General features: G+C 43.9%; 1 pseudogene; it reads left to right on the top strand.

The window, feature by feature from the left end:
* The first annotated feature begins 11,261 nt into the window (after positions 1 to 11,261).
* Positions 11,262 to 12,103, top strand: LOC144593028 (uncharacterized; annotated as a pseudogene).
* Positions 12,104 to 21,652: the final 9,549 nt, after the last annotated feature.

Genomic DNA, 21,652 nt, shown 5'->3' on the forward strand with positions numbered 1-21,652 from the left:
AGAGTATGGTATGAACTTCTGGTAGTGCAGCTATAGGAGGGATGGCCTTAAGCTGGAAAGGATATGAAAAACATTCACAAGGAAACAATGGTACCAGGAAACGAAGGCTTGAGTTTTCAGGAGAAGATGGATAGTGGGGAGGTTTTTTTTCCCTGAAGAGTTTGAGGTATGCAGAAATGTGAAAAACCATAGATAAGATAGATGGTCTTGATGTTTTAAAGCCAGAGCGCGTAGATTTTAGGTGAGAGAGAAAATATTTAAAGGATCCTGAGACAAACATTTTCACACAGTAGGCATATGAAACACAAGGCATGCACAATTGCAACATTAAAAAAACATTCCTACAGGTTATTAAGTCAAACAATGTGGACACAGGCCCATCGGCCCATCCTGCCTTCTCCGACCAACATGTCCCATCTACACCAGTCCCACCTGCATTTTCATATTATTATTTTCATATTTCATATACAGCGCGGAAACAGGCCTTTTCGGCCCACCAAGTCCACACCGCCCAGCGATCCCCGCACATTAACACTATCCTACACACACTAGGGACAATTAAAAAAAATTTTTTTTTAACATTTACCCAGTCAATTAACCTACATACCTGTACGTCTTTGGAGTGTGGGAGGAAACCGAAGATCTCGGAGAAAACCCACGCAGGTCACGGGGAGAACGTACAAACTCCTTACAGTACAGCACCCGTAGTCAGGATCGAACCTGAGTCTCCGGCGCTGCATTCGCTGTAAGGCAGTAACTCTACCGCTGCGCCACCGTGTCGGCCATATATCTCTAATTCTGTCCCATCCATGTACCTGTCCAAATGTTTTTTAAACATTGCAACAATACATGCCTCAACTAGCTATTCCGGCAGCTCGTTTCATACACCCACCAGCATTTGTGTGAAAAATCTACCCTCAGGTTTCTATCAAATCCTTCCCCCTTCACTACGTCCTCTGCTTCTCAATTCCCCCACTCTGGTGCGTCCATCCAATCTAGTCATCTCATGATCTTGTGCATCTCCATAAGATCACTCCTCATCCTTCTGCACTCCAAGGAAAAGAGTCCTAACCTGCTCAACCCCAAACTATTGCACAGGCCCTCGTCCCAAGTCCTGGCAACAATCTTGTCTTCACCATTTCCAGCCTGACAACATCTCTCCCACAACAAGGTGCCCAGAACTGAACACAGTACCTCGAATGTGGCCACACCAACATCCTGTGTAACCTCAACATGATCTCCAAACTTCTATACTCAATACTCTGACTGATGAAGTCCAATGAGCCAGAAGCATTTCTGACCACCCTATCTACCTGTTGTGCCACTTGCAACGAATTATGTCCCTGCACTCACAGATCTCGCCACTCTACAACATGCTCCAGAGCTCTACTATTCACCATGTTGTTCCTGCCCATGTTAGTCTTCCCAAAATGCAACACCTCACACTTCTCCGTATTAAATTCCATCAACCATTCCTCAGCCCATCGGCCCATCCAATCAAGAACCTGCTGCAATTTTTGACAACCATCTTCACCCTCTGCAATACCATCCACTTTAGTGTCAGGCATGGAAATATTTAAAGGGACATGGTCAAACACATTTCAATGGGACTAGAATCCCACTGAATTCTATGGGAATTCTAGGGAATTGAATTGAATTCCAAAGAATTCAGAAAGACATCTTGGTCAGCATGGACGAGATGGGCCAAAGGGTTTGTTTCCATGCTGCACAAAGCTATGACTCGAAAGAATGTGTTGCAACCAAGTAAATTAATGAAAGATGTTGAGATTTCTTACATGTTGTAGGAAGGTTTTAAAATCCAATGTTTCTGTTTGATGGTCTTGCTTTTCTTCTGATAACTCTGTACCTTTGGCAGCTTCTGAACAGTCTTCAGTATCAGTTTTACTTGAGGCTGAAGTGACTGGTGAATCAATAGGATCTTGTGCTAAAGTAGAATGGATTGAGAGAATCCTTCCCCCATTTGATTCCAGCTCCTGTGAGATGCTGACTGCTGCTGGCATAGATGTCTCACAGATGGATGAAGGACGATGCTGGCTATCTGGTCCAAAATCCTTTGTTTGCTTCTGCTTTCCCACGTATGAGTACAGAGAAGACTGTTCATCCAGCAAACTCAGCAACTGCTGAAAGAGTTACAGATACGGCAAAATTTTAACACTTCAAATCATAGTATCAATGCTTACCTCAAATTCTCAAAGTCAGAAATGATAGCAAAGGAATTAAACACATTTAAAAATGTCCAACATATTTCCTGAAATTCAATAGGGAGATAAAGTAATATGAAAATGACACCTTACAAAGTCTGAATAGCTACAGATAATTGAATAATTATCGGGAATGAAAGATTAATTTCACCTAGCTTTTACACTTACAAACTGCCATTGTAATCTCAAATAGCCTTCTTCTCTGTCACTATACCATGAATTTTAATGTCATCCACAAACATACTAATCATGCAACCTACATTCACATCCAAATCTTTAATATAAATAATGAACAGTGGACCCAGCACCAACTCCTGTTGCACACCACTCAGTACCAGCCTCCAACACCCCTTCTCCTACTTTCAAGCCTATTTTGTATCAAATTGGCTAGCTGACCCTGGATCCCATGCGATCTAAGCTTTTTGACCAACCTAGCATGTTGTACCTTGCTAAAGTCCATGTAAGCAACATCTACTGCACTGCTCTCATCAATCTTCTTGGTCATCTCTTCCAAACACTCAAATTTTTGAGACACGATTTCCCATGCACAAAGCCATTATTGACTATCCCTGGTCAGTTCTTGCCTTCCCAAACGTTTATAGATCCTGTCTCTCATAATCCCTTCTAATAACATATACACTACTGATGTTAGGCTCATTGGCCTGTAGCTCCCAGATTTTTCCACACAGCCTTTCTTGGAGACACGACACTAGCCGCTTTACAGTCATCTGTAACCTCACTGATGGCTATTGATGATACAAAGATGACTGCCAGGGGATTTTTCAATTTCATCCTTAGCTTCCCACGTTCTTGATTTTCCTCCTCTGGATAAAAGACTGTGTGCATTCACCCTATCCCTTCATGATCTTCCTGTTTCGATCCTCACTAGCACGTTGCACCAGGAGTAATCTGGTGATCACTACCCTTGAGGTCCTGCTTTGGAATCTTTTGCCTAATTTGCAATACTCATTTTGTAGGACCTCTTCTCTTTTCCCACCTCACCTTCCATCTGGGAACATGAAGCTCTCAGACTTTATGTTGCGTTCAACAATTTCAGGTAACCCCCTGTCTGAAGAAGAGTTCCGACCCCAACCATCACCTATCCATATTCTCCTGACCCACTGAGTTACTCCAGCACTTTGTATCTTTTTTTTGTTGCAAACCAGCCTCTGCAGTTCCTTATATCACATGTTTTGTTCTGTAGCTTTCTATTTCAATTTTTTTTCTATTCCCAGTGTCCAACTGCTAGTTTTTAAAGTAATTGTTACCTTAACAAACTTGAGTTAGAAACATAGAAACAGAAAATAGGTGCAGGAGTCGGCCTTCGAGCCAGCACCATCTTTCAATGTGATCATGGCTGATCATCCAAAATCAGTACCCTGTTCCTGCTTGCTCCCCATATCCCTTCATTCCTTTAGCTCTAAGAGCTATGTCTAACTCCTCCTTGAAAACATCCAGTGAATTGGACTCCACTGCCTTCTGTGGCAGAGAATTCCACAGATTCTCATCTCTCTGGGTGAAAAAGTTTTTCCTCATCTCAGCCCTAAATGTCCTACCACTTATTCTTAAACTGTGACCCCTGGTTCTGGACTCCAACATCAGGAAATTTTTTCCTGCATCTAGCTTGTCCAATCCCTTAAGAATTTAATATGTTTCAATAAGATCCCCTCTCATCCTTCTAAATTTCAGTGAATATAAGCCCAGTCGATCCATTCTTTCATCATATGTCAGTCCCGCCATCCTGGGAATAAACCTGGTGAACCTACGCTGCACTCCCTTAATAGCAAGAATGTCCTTCCACAAATTAGTAGGGCAAAATTGCACACTATACTCCAGGTGTCGTCTTACCAGGGCCCTACAGGACTGCAGTAGGACCTCCTTGTTCCGACCCCACCCTCTCTGATCACTTAGCCATCACCATGTCTGTCAACATTCCCACCCCAGCTCCAAAGCAAAAACGCAAAATCAACTTCCGTAAGCTGAACTCTATTTCACCTACCTCGCTCTCATCCTCCCTCTCTGAAATAATGTCCACCTCTCCCTTCGTTGACCTCCACAGCCCCTCTGACCTCACTGACTACTACAACCGCACTCTCTCCTCCTGCCTCGACCAGCTTGCACCTATAAAAACCAAAACAGTTTCCTTCACCCACTCTGCTCCCTGGTTTACCCCTGAACTCCGCGTGATGAAAACTCATGCCCGCCAACTTGAAAGACTCCGCAACAAAACAGGTCTCACAATTCACTCCCAAGCCTACAAAGACCACATGCAGCACTACAAAGATGCCCTCTCCCGCGCCCACTCCACCTACTACTCTCAAATAATTCACTCTGGCTCCGGAAACCCAAAAACACTCTTCTCTACAATAAACAAACTCCTCAGCCCCCTGGACACCATCTCCCAATCATTCACAGTTGACAAATGCACCACTTTCCTTTCATTCTTCCAAAGCAAAATAGACATCATCTACAGCACCTTAACCAACAACGCACCTGCTCCCCCTCAAACCACCTGCCCCCCCTTATCCTGTCAGCCCCTGCCTCAATTCTCCCCAATCTCCACCACCGACCTCTCTGACCTCTTCACAGGAATAAAAACTGCCACCTGCTCTCTGGACCCCATCCCCTCCAGCTTTGTCAAGGCCTGCCTTCCTGCTCTCTCTCCACTTATCACTGCAACAATAAACTCCTCCCTGTCCACTGGCATCGTCCCGCCATCCCTCAAAATCGCTGCTGTCACCCCCATTCTGAAAAAACCTGGTCTAAACCCTGACACCCCAAACAACTTCAGACCAATCTCCAACCTACCCTTTCTGTCCAAAGTTTTGGAACGTGCTGTAGCTTCCCAACTCAAATACCACCTCTCTACCAATAACCTGTATGAAACTTTCCAATCCGGATTCCGCTCAAACCACTGTACTGAAACTGCGCTCCTCAAAATCACAAACGACATTCTCCTCTCCTCCGACGCTGGCAACCTCAACATCCTCATCCTACTTGACCTCAGCGCCGCCTTTGACACCATAAATCACTCCATTCTCCTCACCCGACTTGAAACCTCCCTTAACATCACCGGCACAGCCCTATCCTGGTTCAAATCTTACCTCTCTGACAGACACCAGTTCATCTCCATTAACAACTGTAAATCCCCCACCGCTCCCCTCCCCCAAGGTGTCCCCCAAGGCTCAGTCCTTGGCCCCCTCCTCTTCATCCTCTACCTGTTCCCCCTTGGTCAATTAATCCGCCGTCATGGTCTCAACTTCCACTGCTTCGCCGATGATATCCAGCTCCTCATCTCCACCAAGTCAATCTCCCCCACCACACACTCTACACTGACAAACTGCATCACTGAAATAAAATCTTTGCTTCAATCAAATTTCCTCAAACTCAATTGCAACAAATCTGAAATCATCATCATTGGTCCAAAAACGCTCACCAAATCCACCCAAAACTTCATCCTCAACATTGATGGTCTCCCAGTATCCACCTCCCCTCACATCCGGAATCTTGGAATCATCTTTGATCAAACCCTCTCCTTCGACAAACACATCAAACACATCACAAAGACAGCCTTCTTCCACCTCAAAAACATTGCCCGTCTCCGTCCATCCCTCTCCTCCACAGCTGCAGAAACCCTCATCCACGCCTTCATCACCTCCCGTCTGGACTACTGCAACAGCCTCCTCTATGGCGCACCCTCAAAAATCATCAGTAAACTTCAATACATTCAAAACTCCGCTGCCCGACTACTCACCCACACCCCGATCCGTGACCATATCACCCCCGTCCTTTATAAACTCCACTGGCTCCCCATCCCCCAGAGAATCCAGTACAAAATCCTCCTCATAACCTACAAAGCCCTCCATAACCTGGCCCCATCCTACCTGACCGACCTCCTCCACAGGCACACTCCCACCTGCACCCTCCGCTCTGCTGCTGCCAATCTCCTACCCCCCCACATCCGGACCAAACTCAGATCCTGGGGGGACAGGGCTTTCTCCATCGCTGCTCCCACCCTATGGAACTCACTACCCCAAAACGTTAGAGACTCCTCCACACTCACCACATTCAAAACTTCGCTGAAGTCTCACCTGTTCAGTACTACCTTCAACCACTGAAGGTCACCTCACCTTCTGTCTCCTTTCTCTGTTCGTTTATTTATTTACTTATTTATCTATTTATTAATTTCCCTATGTTCTCTAAATCTCTGTAAAGCGTCTTTGAGTATATGAAAAGCGCTATATAAATAAAATATATTATTATTATTATTATTATTATTATATTCAAATCATCTCGCTATGAAGGCCATTTGCTATCTTCACTGCCTGCTGTACCTGCACGCTTACTTTCAGTGACTGATGTACAAGGACACCCAGGTCTCATTGCACCTTCTCTTTTCCTAATCTGACACTATTCAGATAATAATCTGCCTTCTTGTTCTTGCCACCAAAGTGGATAACCTCACATTTATCCACATTATATTGATTCTGCCATGCATCTGCCCACTCACCCAACATATCTAAGTCACGCTGCAGCCTCATTGCCTCCTCCTCGCTGCTCACGCTGCCTCTCAGCTTTGTGTCATCTGCAAACTTGAAGATTTTACATCTGTTGTACCCTAATCACACATTTTCTCTCAGTTCTCTCCATCCCTCCCCTGTCTGCAATTTAACATGTCTGTTTTCTCACTCACCTTAATAAAAGGCTCTTGATTATAATGTCCATTGTTCCTGTCTCCACTGATGCTGCCTGAACCTGCCGACTGTTCCCTGCATTCTCTGTTTACATTTTATATTTCTACATCTGTGGTTTTTTGCTCCATGGCAAAGGGGAATTTGAATTTGAGATGACAGATTGCAGGGAAGACGAGGACATTTTTTTAACAAATTAAAGCGATGTTTGTAGATTTCAATTTGGAAAGAAGATAGACACAAAATGCTGGAGTAACTCAGCGGGATAGGCAGCATCTGTGGGGAGAAGGTATGGTGATGCTTCGGGTCGTGACCCATCTTCAGACTCTTCTCCCCTGAGACGCTGCCTATCCCACTGAGTTATTTCAGCATTTTGAGTCTATCTTCAATTTAAACCAGCATCGCCGTTTCTTCCTACTCAACTCAGTCATGAACAGTAAAAAGCCAACAAATCAGCCTTCAGAACATACCTTTTGGATTATTTGCTTCTGGGAATCTGGACGATTTGCAAAGCATATTATCTTTAATAAATTAGGTAGCTAATAGATCAAAGACGTAGTGTGAAGAAGAACATAAACAACATAGGGCACAATGTTTTCACCCGATATCAAACTCACCATTTTCATTGCTTCTCCAGCTTGTCCAGCCTGTTCCTCAAGGTGATCCTCTATTTCTGTGACCTCTTCACGAACTGCATGGCGTAATGTTTGCAGTCGTTTCACATAGTCCCTGTCAGAATACAATTGTTAATTGAGTAAACCCAACAGACTGTATGTTGGTTAATTAATTGAGTATAGCAGTTTTCTCAAAATTACTAGTTCTTTTAGTACATTAATTTCCTATCAATGACAATGAATAGATCACTAGATCACTTCAGAGTGTACATGAACTTCAGACAGCAGTGAGTCGACAATGGATCAGGTGGATCGAATGTATGGGGATAACAAATTTCACTTAAAGATTATGAATGAATTGATTGATTTTTTAAACACATGTGATTATGGTGGTAGATGGCAAGATGAAAAACACTAAGTGCAAATTATTCAATTTGGATTTGCTGTGATTAGATTTGGTAACCCAGTAAATAATATACTTTATTAGTAAGAATATTTTTTTACATCCAGATGTATATACTAATGAGTTTAAAAAGTACTGGAATACCAAATACCAATCCAGAAGAAATAATAAGAGCTTGTGAGAAAGTTATAGTTATAATCATGGGGAGTTTTATTCTAGATTTTAACGGGAAAAAAATCAGATTTGAGGCCAGACACTCCCAGCTCCCACTTTCCTTCGTTATTTCCAACCTTCACTCAAATTGCTTCTGGTCTTGTTTAACTGTGTGCAGATCTGGTGATTACATTCTAAAAAGGGATGTGGTGAGAATGGCAAGGCTACAGAGATATTCAAGGATGATATCAGAAATGTGAGTTGAGAGGACGAACTGGCTGAAGAAAGCCAAGGAATGATGGAAAAAAGCTCATGAACATTATGAAATGTTTTGACAGGATAGACACAGAGAGGATGCTTCTGTTTGTGAGGAACAGCATAAGTAGGGACTTCCAATGTCAATCACCAGGCAATCGGATGAAGAACAGAGAATAGTGAGAAGAATGAAGTATTCGTAACCACACAGCAAAAGGTCGAAGTGAATGGTGCAGAATTATTTAGGGAGGGCCTAAAAAAAAGAATAGAGCATTACATTGATAGATTTAGAAGGGGAATTTGGAAGGAAGCTATGCCCCACTTTCAGTCCCACTCTGCACTGACACCCTGTTCCTGAACCCCTTTCAGCTTGGACTCCCACATTATCGCCCTCTCAGCCATACAGCTTCCCAAACTCTCTTAGACATGCCTGTTCACACTCTCCATCATACACCTGCCCATGCTCCCCATGACACACCTGCTCCACATCGCATGATACGATACACCAGATCACACTGCCCACCGCACACCTTATCACACACCTGCTCTCATTCCTGGTGACACACCAAGTTCATGCTCACTGTCACACAATTGCTCACAACCACATCAAACACTTGCCCACACTCCCTGTCACACACCTGCTCATGATCCCTATTACACACCTGTCTGCACAGACCGTGCCACCCTTATTCACCCTTCTGGCGACACAAATGCAAAATGGCGGCACTGCCCTAGCAGCTGCCGCTCACCTGCGGTCCATTTGTCTTTGTGTTTTTGTTGGTTTTTGTTGTCTTAATTATAGTTGTGATATGGTGTTTTTGTGTTTGTGTACTATGTGTGTATGTGGGGGGGAGGGGGAAACTGTAACACTGTAAATATGTGTCCCTTCAGAACGGAGACCCGACCTTTGTTTTCTGGGCCGTGTCTCCGTTCCTGCTGCGGCCTACCATCGGCCCAACTCCTGGAGCTGTCGGCCTCCATCGGACTTACCATCCAAGTCCGTGGATCGGACTTACCATCACCGGAGCCGGCCGTCTTCGGAGGCTGCGGGAGCGGCTGCGACTCGCCTTAGGTTCGGGCCGCGTGGATGCCGACATCGGGAGCTCCGGCAGCGGCAGCGGGTTCGCCCGCCCCGGATCGCGGGGCTTGGGGCGCGGACATTTCACCGTCCGGCGCGGCCTAAGATGGCCGCGGGATATTTCTCTGCTGGGCGGGGGCTTCAATGTCGGGAGCCACGACCGCCCCGACGTGCAACAACAGCGGCAGCGACAGCGACAGCGTGTTCGCCTGCCCCGGATCGGACTTATCATCAGCGGAGCCGGCCGTCTTCGGAGGCTGCGGGAGCGGCTGCGACGCGACGCGCCTTGGGCTTGGCCCGCTGTGGACCGTCCGGTGCGGCCTGCAACCACAACAACCTGACTGCGGGCGAGGACAGCGGGAGAAGGGAAAGACATTGTGGCCTTCCATCACAGTGAGGAGAGAGAGGACTGGAGGAGACTCACTGTGATGGATGTTTCTTTGATGGATGTTTCTTTTTTGTGTGTTTTTGGGGTTGGGTGGTTTGAGTGCCTGTTTGATGCTTTTATTGTTGGACTGTGTTTTTGGGGGTTTTGGGGTGTGTGATTTGAATGCCTATTTAATGCTTCTATTGTTGGACTGTGTTTTGGGGGGTTTTTGGGGTTGGGTAATTTGGGTGCCTGTTTAGTGCTTTTATTGTTGGACTGTGGGTGATTGAATTAACATTTTGTTCAAGATGGCCGCGCCGTTGTGTTTGGCTGCCTGCCACTGTATGTCTCTTTTTTTTCCTAGTCAGATGTGCAGCACTTTGGTCAACGTGGGTTGTTTTTAAATGTGCTATACAAATAAATTGACTTGACTTGACTTGACAACTGCCCACTTGCAGTCACACACCTCCCCACTCTTGCCATGTTACACCTGCTCACCACCCCGCCATACACCTGCTTACAATCAAAGGGGTTACCAAGGAAGTTAGAAATCACCATAAGGAAATAGATAGATCTTGTATGTGAAAGGTTTTCGGCATTTGTTTATAAGCATATATACAACGACATTACTAACATTTACATCTTATTGTCAAATTGGTACACACTATTATTTTTCTTACTCCATAATAAAATGTTTTGCCAGGCCACAGCACAGGGTGGCACAGCAATAGAGTTGCTGCCTTACAGTGCTTACAGCGCCAGAGACCCAGGTTCAATCCCGACTACAGGTGCTGTCTGTATGGAGTTTGTACGTTCTCCGTGGTGACCGCGTGGATTTTCTCCGAGATCTTTGGTTTCCTCGCACACTCCAAAGATGTGCAGGTTTGTAGGTTAATTGGTATAAATATAAATTGTCTCTAATGAGTGTAGGGTAGTGTTAATGTGCAGGGATCACTGGTCGGTACAGACTCGGTGGGCTGAAGGGCCTGTTTCCACGCTGTATCTCTAAATTAAACTGAACTGAGTTGGTCATCTTGATCTTAATAATTCCTCTCTTTGTATTAACCTTCACATACCTCTCTTGTTCAGTTAAAACACTGTAGACTGAAGCCTGCTGTTCAATGATGTCCTGCTCGATATCCACCAATCTATTCCGAAAAACCCGCATGCATTTCTTCATGGTCTCAATTTCACGTATGATCTGCTCGGAATTTAAAGGACATTTGATTATTTTTGATGAACCATGATTGAAAAGAAAAAGAACTGCAGATGCAGGAAACTGCAAACAAAAGCAGAATGCGCTGGAAATACTTTGCAGGCAGGAACTGTGCAGAGAGAAACAGAATTAACATCTCATGATGAACCAAACTCTGGATCTACCCTTTTATTCACAAAATGCTGGAGTAACTCAGCAGGTCAGGCAGCATCTCGGGAGAGAAGGAATGGGTGACCCTTGGATCTACCCTTGGTTTATAATAATGGGAGACTGTGACTTGAAGCCGGAGGGGGCAGGGTGGAGAGTGGAGACTTGAGCGACCCAGCTGCCTGGCTAACTCAAAGTTTTGTGATTTTAAAAAAAACACTTAAAAAAAAAAAGCAGAGGATGCCCGTGCCACAAAGGCTGACAACTCCACTGGTAAGCCCAAACGTGGCAAAGCAGCAAAGAAACGCACCCCAAAATACACGATCATTGATGCTGCCAGTCGCTCCGGCCTGTCCCGACAAGCCATCCAGAAACTGGTCTAGAGACAATAGATGCAGGAGGAGGCCATTCGGCCCTTCGAGCTATTCAATGTGATCATGGCAAGAGTCAGTACAAGCTTGCGGACAATGTAGATGGCCAGATTAAGCTGTCGCTGGTCAAGCTGGTGACCAAGGGGGTCCTGGAGAAGACCAAAGGCATGGGTCTCTTAAAGGATATCCTTCAAGATATCCAAGGACGGCAAGTCCCAGAAGGCGGTCAAGAAGGTGAAGAAGCCGGTGAGGAAGACCGAGAAAGACGGTCAAGAAGGTGAAGAAGCCGGTGAAGAAGCCCAAGAAGGCGGTCAAGAAGGTGAATAAGCCAGTGAAGAAGCCCAAGAAACCGGCCAAAGCTAAGAAGCCGACCAAACCCTTGGCCAAAGCCAAGAAGACCAAGGTGTACAAGGCGGTGAAGAAAGCGGTGGGCACGGCCAAGGGCACTAAGAAGGTGAAAACAAAGGCTTTGAAGGCCAAGCCGGTGAAGAGGAACGCCATGAAAGCCAAAAGCTCCAAGCTTCGCACCAAAACCAGCGCAAAGAAAATGGCTCCTAAAAAGAAGGGAATGGGTCCATTGAAATGAGCAGCAACACGGACTTTTAGCCATTTCTGTATATAATTGTTTAAATTTTTTTTATCAAATTTTGTTTGATCATTTACTGGGGTGGATGCAGATGAGTAATAATAGCGTTGTTGACATTTGCTATTCTTTGTAGTCATTGTCATGTTTTGATTTTATGTACAACTTTTGTTAATTGAGCTGAGGCATGTATTGGAAAGCAAATTTCTTATGAATCCAATTACCATCCTTAAATTTCAAATAAAAAGATATCAACGTATAATAATGGAAAGGTGAATAAACCATTTGGAAATGGAACAACTTGTAGAACAGAAAAGATGACCAAACCTCAGTGGTTTCACATCTCTGGCACACACAAATTTAGTTCAGTTTAGTTTAGAGATACAGCGCGGAAACAAGCCACCGAGACCGCACCAAGCAGCGCTCCCTGTACATTAGCACTAACCCACACACACGAGGGATAATTCACACCCTTTGGGACCCACGCCTTTGGTCTTCTCCAAGCCAATTAACCTACAAACCTGTACGTCTTTGGAATTTGTGAGGAAACCGAAGATCTCGGAGAAAACCCATGTGGTCACGGGGAGAATGTACAAACACCCTACAGACAGCACCCATAGTCAGGATTGAACCCGGGTCTATTGGCGCTGTAAGGCAGCAGCTTTTCTGCTGTGTCACCGTGCCGCCCAAAATGAACTTCTTTATATTTTCTTTTCTCCTGTAAATGCAATCCAGATGCCACCAAACTTGAGATGCAGATGGCATTAGATTCAATTTTTTAAAGGACAATTGTATGTCAATTTAGTCCAAGTTTGCCATTGTGATGTCATTTACAATGATAAATTCAACACATCAACTATTATGTAGAAGAGGTGAGTATACTAGACTTGGAACAGGGAGATAGAATAGGGGTTTGCTCCGTCCACTCCACGCATCGACCTGGTATTGCAGTGCCTTTGGGAACGGTGCACTAATTATTTTCTTATACTAGATTTGAGATCAGTATTATTTTCTATCCAGGCAGTTTGAGGATCAGACCCACTTTCAAAATGAGATCTGGCACAGTGCTCTATGTCTACAATGTTGTTATATTTATTCTGTTTTGGGTCATAGGCATTGCCATCGAGATCAGCACATGTGATCAATTCCCATTAAGAAAGTGAGCTGCGTTCTTGACCTACCGTCCTTCTGACAAGTCAATCTCTCCATTAGTGCAGCCTGACCTTTTGGGCATAAACCATTGACCTGACATTCACACCATTTAACACAGACAAAGAAGGATTATCAGTTTCTAAATGCCCCATTTTACTTGTGCTATCATACATATTACCCTTATTCAATCTATGCCAGAAACCACCACCTCTGCAGTTTAACAACACCTTTTCTATCTTTCCTAGTATAACAGCGCAATGCTGGGAAAAAAAACCATGGCCTTACCAGATACATCAAGACGAGCTTGATACCTGATGATATTGCTCACACAAGCAAAGCCTCTATACCTCGAATACTTCCAAATATATTTCTACATCTCCATCCGTATCCCCTCTTCCAATGCGATCCTTAAATTTCATACTCTCGCATCTCCTCCTACATCAGTACGCCACAGTGTGCCATGAACAATTTCTCTTTGCATAAAAATCATCCCTTTGATGCTGAATAACAATATTGTTTTGCCACATCTCCTCCATGTTAGGCTAAATGTGAAGGAAGAGAAGGAAGAACATCCAGACAGAATTCGGACAGTTTCTTCCCAGCTGTTATCAGGTAACCGAATCATCCTACCACAACCAGAGAGCAGTGATGAACTACTATCTACCTCATTGGTGACCCTTGGACTATCCTGATGGGACTTTGTTGGCTTTACGCGTTAATCGCTATTGTCTTATCATGTACCTATACACTGTAAATGGCTCAATTGTAGTCATGTTTTGTCTTTCTGCTGACTGGTTAGCACGGAACAAAAGCCTTTCACTGTACCCCAGTACACGTGACAATAAACTAAACTAAACTAAAAATCAAAACAGAGGGGTAGCTTCTCTGAGTTTGACAGGCTGGAGGAGAGAGTCAGAGAGGATGCTGAGGCCCAAACACAATAAAAAATCAAATTCTACTCCTTAACGACCCAAACATCATCATACCAGTGCCAAAGAATGCCTCTCCAGCTTGTTTGAATGACTATCGACCGTTGGCCCTCACCTCGGTGGACATGAAATGCTTCGAGAGGCTGATCAAGAACCATATATGTGCCTTCCTCCCTCGCAATATGGACCCGCTGTAGTTCGCATACCGTCCGAACAGATCCACGGATGATGTGGTCTCCCAGGCTCTGCACACTGCTCTCTCTCATCTTGACAGCCAGAAGGGGGGCTATGTGAGGATGCTGTTCATTGATTTTAGCTTTCAACACAATAGTCCCCACCAAACTGGCTGAGAAGCTGCTGAAACTGGGGCTTAACACTCCCCTGTGGGCCTGGGTCCTGGACTTTCTCACCACCAGGCCCCAAGTGGTCAAGATGGGGAGACATACATCAAACCCCCTCACCCTGAACACAGGATCTCCCCAGGGTTGCGTCCTTAGCCCCCTGCTGTACTCCCTTACACACATGACTGTGTGGCCAGGTTCAGCTCCAACTCCATCATCAAGTTTGCTGACGACACTGTGGTGGTGGGCCTGATCGCCGATAACGAAGCCTACCGGGAGGAGGTGGCTGATCTGGCACTCTGGTGTCAGGACAGCAGCCTCCTCTTGAATGTCACAAAAACTAAGGAGCTGATTGTAGACTTTAGAAGGGCTCAACATCTGAGGACGTACACGCCACTGGAGATAAATTGGATTACTGTGGATAGGGTGAGCAGCTTTAAATACCTGGGAGTCCACATCAGAGAGGATCTGACATGGACAACACACATTGCCGCACTGGTGAGTAAGGCAAGGCAGCACCTTTACCACCGCAGACAGTTGAGGAAATTCAGAGTCTCTCTGAGGATCCTTCAGTGCTTCTACTCTGGGGCTGTAGAAAGCATCTTGTCTGGAAACATCACAATCTGGTTTGGGAATAGCTCTGCCCAGGACAGGAAGGCTCTGCGGAGAGTCGTGCGTTCGGCTGAACGCACTACGGGAACTACACTCGCCTCCCTGCAGGACCTATACATCAGGAGGTACAGATCCAGAGCAAGCAACATTATGGGGGACCCCTACCACCCCAGCAACGGACTGTTCCAGCTGCTACGGTCAGGCAAACGCCTCCGCTGTCACGCTGTGAAAACAGAGAGGATGAGACGGAGTTTCTTCCCACAGGCCATCAGGACTGTTAACTCTCATATCACCAGGGACTAATTTAATTTACTGTATTAATTTATTTTTTTGTGTTAAAAAACAAAAATTCTATTCTGTTTTGTAGTTTTAGCACAATCCGCAGGCGTTGCCACTTTCATTTCACTGCACATCTTGTATATGTATGTGACAAATAAAGTTGACTTGACTTGAAACATGAGTGCTGCACTGTTCTTATATAAGTGGCTAAGTAGCAAGTGTGTAACATAATTTTTGAATAGTCCGCATGGATTTCGAAATGGAAAGTCTTCAATATGGAAGTAACAGAGTGCAGGCAATAACATTAATTTACCTAGAATTTTAAAAGGACTTTGTTAGCTGGTTTCAGAACAGAAGGCAAATGGTGGGAGTAAAGTCTAGCTGTTATCAGTGAAGGAAATGGTTGGTGATGTTCTACAAGAATAGGTGAAAGCATCTTAGCTGCTCACATTTTAATGGTTTAGAGTTGAGAATTAAATGCACAACCTCTAAATTGCAGATATTATTGAAATAGGAAGATTGTACTGAGATGGACTGTAAAAAATTACAAGATCGCATGAATAAATTTGCACATTTGCAGAATAGGCAAGTAATTGACAAATAAATTTCACACAGTTAAATGCAAGGTGGCACATTGTGGTGGTGGTGGAGGGGGGACTGATTAGTAACTTGTTACTTTGAAAGTTGGAATCTGGATGAAATAAACAAAGGGAGCATTAATCACTTAAAGCTTCTCCAGAGGTTAGTAAGGATGGATAAGAATGGGGAAATAGGCTGATTACACCAAAAGAGTTAAGAACCTATTCTGCATTTAGAGTAAATGCATTTCTGGTGGCCAAATTATAAAACATTAATAGAGGCACTGGCAATAGGTGCAGAGAAGATTTACAAGATTGTTTCCAAAAAACAACCTATTTTGCAGGGTGGAAATGTCAAAGTAACCGTAAACTGAGAGGGGCAAAGTTTAAAGGAAATGTGCAGAGAAAGTTTTTTTTTCCACACAGAGAGTGGTGTTTGCCTGGAACGTGCTGCCAGGGGTAGTGCTGGAGGCTGATGTGATAGTGGGATTTAAAAGGCTTAAGATAGGCACATGGATATGCAGCGGATAGACCTCGTGCAGGAGATTAGTTTAACTTGGCATCTTGTCTGGCACAAACATTGTGGGCCAAAGGGCCTGTTCCTGTGCTGTACGCTATAAATACAAAGGTGTACGCAGGGAGTAGTTGAGGGTAGAAGTGTGGATGTATTTAAGAGGAGACTGAGTATGTACACAATGGAGAAGGGAATACTTCCAGATTTAGATGAGGAACTGTTGCAAGAATTTCAGTGGGCCATTGATGCCAGCATGGACTAGGGTTGAGTATACTGTTTGTGCTGCATATTGTAAACATGTGAACAATAGAGCATGGCCAGCTATAGCATCTATTCAATGTACTCTCGGAGACATAAAGCCTATTTGTACTAGTCAAAAAGGGCAAGTGAAAGTGAATGTTTGGCCAGCATTTATGAAAGGCAGGAATGACACTTGATCAGTGTGAATGGAGATAAACATTATACTTCCCATGAATCTCTATCATGAGTTGTCTTTGGCATAACTTGAGTTGTTCAATTGTTTCAATTGTAACTCAGAACGTTAAGTCTTGAGGGTCCTCTCATTGTTCATTGGAAATGATCAATGGCTTGGAATGTTAATCCTTCAGTATATCTCCTTTGCATTCCATTCTGCTCAATATAATGTAATACCCATGGGCAAAAATTATAATTACTGATCACCAATGCAGTTCAGCAATCCAAAGTGGTTGGTTCCAATGTAAATAATAATAGCTGTAAAAATGAAGATCGACACTCTAGAACTAGTTGTGCCAACTCAGTTATAACTGAACCAAAGTCATACAGCACAGTAACTGGCTATTCATCCCACCATGCCAATCATCAAGTGCCAATAGATACTAATCCTATTTACCAGCACTTAGTCTATAGTCTTCTACGCATCAGTGATTCAAGTGCTCATTCATTCATGAATGTTGTGAGAGTAGCCATCTCAACCACAGGCTGTGTATTCCAGAGCAACCACCTTCTGGTTGAAAAATATGCTTCCTTATAAACACTCTGAACCACTTACTTTTTAGCTTAAACCTATGCTCTCTGGTTTTAGATGTCCCTGTTATGGGGGAAAAAATCTCATTATTCACCTCAGCCATGCCATAATTCAGTATCTTTGGAAGATTCTCCTTTACCCTCCACGACTCTGTGAATAACAAACGAAGCCTGATCAATTTATTATCTGGTCTTGGAAATTCCATGCCAAGCAATAGTCCGATAAATTTCCTCTGCACATTCTCCAATGTGTTCACATCCGTCCCACCAGAAGTGCACATATTCCACATGTAGCCAAACCAAAGTTGTATGAAGTTCCACTATGATTTTCATGCTCCTATATTCCATGTCCCAACTAATGAAAGCCACTTCCTGAACGCTTTGTTACTTACTTATGATGCCACCTTTAGACTTGTACACTCTGTTCCTCAATATACTTTAGGGCTATATCATTGTGTATATCCTACTCTCAACCTCCCAAAATGCATCATCTCCAACTTACTGGTCTTAAATGCCACCTGTCACTGCTCTGGCCAACTTACCAGCTGATCAATATTGTTCTGTCCTCCACACTATATAAATAACAATAATTTTCATGACATCTGCCAACTTACCAATCATACCTTCATATCCAGATCATTAATATGTATGTCAAATAGCAAGGTCCTGGCACTGATCCCATGCTAAAGAGTTGGTCACGGACTTCCAATCACACAACTAGTCTTCCACATTACCTTTTGTCCTCCATTGCCATCCCAATATTGCATTTAATTTGACAATTGCCTTGGATCATCCGTGTACCTACTGCCCGACCAGAGAGGGGAGAAGAGAGAATGATTGTGGTTCATTGCATCTATCTACACTATATCAATAGAGATCATCTATCCGAGTCTGCCAAGATGGTCAGGAAAAAGTTTATTCACTGCAAAGCAACTTAAGTTAATTTTGCAAGTTTGTTTACAACAGAACAAACTTGCCTTAAAACAGCATCATTAATGTAGAAAATCATCCCCAAGTGTAACTTGAACAAATTTGAAACGATAGATAAGAGTTAGTGAACATCTGGCATCTGCTTGAAATGCAAGCATCTTGTCATCAAGTAACATCAGCTTAAAATGAAATGACAATTAATTTGCAAATGATTGACAATAAAGAAGAGAAAATGCAACTTACAGGAAGAACATAAATTTCATGGATATGGAGCAGGTCCTAATTTTAGCAGTGCTGAATGAAAGAGTAGGTATAAAGAAGATGTGATTGACACAAGTCTGAGATTAGCATCTCAAACAGAAAGGAATAACCTCTATATGCCTTTCTTGTCATTACAGTTCATTAAATTGCTTAAATATGTCCCTTCAGGTTTGCATATCTGACAGATCCTGGGAACAGAGTACATGGTCTACATGGAGACTGATGCACCTCTTCTTAGCAAAAATCACTGGAAACTGATACACTTTGTCTGGATATCCAGACAAATAACTATTCCAAGCAGAAGCAATTCAAACACTGGCCAATAATGAAATCCTAGTCCATGGGAATCCTGTGTAAGTGGTCACTTTTTTTTCTTTTGCTGCCATGGAGTGTACAGGATAGAGAGATAAAACCCCTGTTTGAGTGGTACCACAACAACAACCTCTCACTCAAACTTGACAAGATCAAGGAACTAATAGTTGACTTCAGATAAGGGAGATTGGGAGATCACACACCAGTTTTCATTAGTGGGTCGGCAACAGAGGGAGTTAGCAGCTTTAAATTCCTGGGCATAAATAATCTCAGGTAAGTTTATAGTTCAGTTTAGTTTATTGTCACATATATCGAAGTACAGTGAAAAGATAACCGGTCCTGGGCCCAGCACCACAGTTGAGCAGTGGTAGATTTGCAGCCTTACAGTTCCAGAGATCCAGATTTGATCCTGACAACAGGTGCTGTCAGTATGGAGTTTGTGTGTTCTCCCTGTGACCACGTGGGTTTTCTCCAGGTGCTCCCATTTCATCCTACACTCAAAAGACATGCAGATTTGTAGGTTAATTGGCATCTGTAAATTGCTAATTGTCCCTAGTGTGTAGGATTGTGCTAGTGCTAGTATGGGGTGATCACTAGCACCTAGTGGACTCGGTGTGCCGAAGGGCCTATTTACACTCTAAAGTAAAGTCTAAAGTCAAAGAAGGCATAGCAGCGCCTATTAGTTAAAGCTTTAAGTGTTAGCTTTAACAGTTAGCTTTAAGTGTTTGAGACTACATGTCTGCTATGCTACCAAGAGGGTCCAGGCAACATCTGATGCCACTTTCTAAGAGAGAATGATGGACACATAATCGCAGCTGACCTGTCTGGAGGAGCTTGAATAGAGGATAAGTGTGGACAGATAAAAAAATATGGTAGAATTGTGAAGGCAGAACATGGCCATTGCTGACAACCCAAAATAAAAGAGAGTGCTGGAAATAGCAAAAGGTGCTCAATGTTATAACTTCAATCAAAACATGCCAAGGTGTAACATAATATGGAAAGGCTGGTTATCTGAAGCTGTTGAATTCAATACTAAGCTGCAAGAGTAGCAAGTGCTCTAACAATGTCTGCTGGGCTTCACTGAAAGTGGCCAAAGACAGATGTCAGAGTGGGAATAGGATGGGGAATTAAAATGACAAGTAATTGGAAGCTCAGGTTGTTCTGCAAAATGATCACCTAATCTTTGTTTGATTTCTCCAATGTCACCATGTAATTTTATTACCTAGGGAAGTCCCAAAGCAATTTACTAGCATTTCAGTACTTTAGAAGTGTACTCACACTTGTTTTACCATATAAATTTACATATAATACTGTAATGTACAAAATGAAAGGGACAGCCAGATTGGAACAAAATGTAATAGGAAATCCCTACCAATATTTTACAGTTTAGTTGAGAGATACAGCATGGAAACAGACCCTTCAACCCACCAGATCCATGCTGACCATCGCTGTTCACACCAACATGATGTTATCCCACTTTCTCGACCACTAACTTCACATTAGGGGCAATTTTCAGAGGCCAATTAGCCTAAAACCGCACACGAGTTTGGGATGTGGGAACACTAAAACACCATTTAAAAGATGGGCACATGGATTGGAAAGGTTGAGAGGGTTACGGAAAGCAGATGGGACTAGTGCAGATGGGCATCTTGGTGGCATGGGAAAGTTGGGCCGAAAGGCTTGTTTCCGTGTTGTATGACTCTATGTCTCTAAACCAGAGCACCCAGAGAAAACCCACGTGGTCACAGGGAGAACATGGACACAGTTCTGTAACCGAGGTCAGGATCTAACCGAAATCTCTGCCGCTGTGAGGCAACAGCTCCACCAGCCGCACCATTCTGCCAAGTGATAATAGACAATAGACAATAGACAATAGGTGCAGGAGTAGGCCATTCAGCCCTTCGAGCCAGCACCGCCATTCAATGCGATCATGGCTGATCACTATCAATCAGTACCCCGTTCCTGCCTTCTCCCCATACCCCCTCACTCCGCTATCCTTAAGAGCTCTATCCAGCTCTCTCTTGAAAGCATCCAACGAACTGGCCTCCACTGCCTTCTGAGGCAGAGAATTCCACACCTTCACCACCCTCTGACTGAAAAAGTTCTTCCTCATCTCCGTTCTAAATGGCCTACCCCTTATTCTCAAACTGTGGCCCCTTGTTCTGGACTCCCCCAACATTGGGAACATGTTATCTGCCTCTAATGTGTCCAATCCCCTAATTATCTTATATGTTTCAATAAGATCCCCCCTCATCCTTCTAAATTCCAGTGTATACAAGCCCAAACGCTCCAGCCTTTCAACATACGACAGTCCCGCCATTCCGGGAATTAATCTAGTGAACCTACGCTGCACGCCCTCCATAGCAAGAATATCCTTCCTCAAATTTGGAGACCAAAACTGCACACAGTACTCCAGGTGCGGTCTCACCAGGGCCCGGTACAACTGTAGAAGGACCTCTTTGCTCCTATACTCAACTCCTCTTGTTACGAAGGCCAACATTCCATTGGCTTTCTTCACTGCCTGCTGAACCTGCATGCTTCCTTTCATTGACTGATGCACTAGGACACCCAGATCTCGTTGAACTCCCCCTCCTCCTAACTTGACACCATTCAGATAATAATCTGCCTTTCTATTCTTA

Source organism: Rhinoraja longicauda, chromosome 4 (genome assembly GCF_053455715.1).
Source record: "Rhinoraja longicauda isolate Sanriku21f chromosome 4, sRhiLon1.1, whole genome shotgun sequence".
Taxonomy (NCBI): domain Eukaryota; kingdom Metazoa; phylum Chordata; class Chondrichthyes; order Rajiformes; family Arhynchobatidae; genus Rhinoraja; species Rhinoraja longicauda.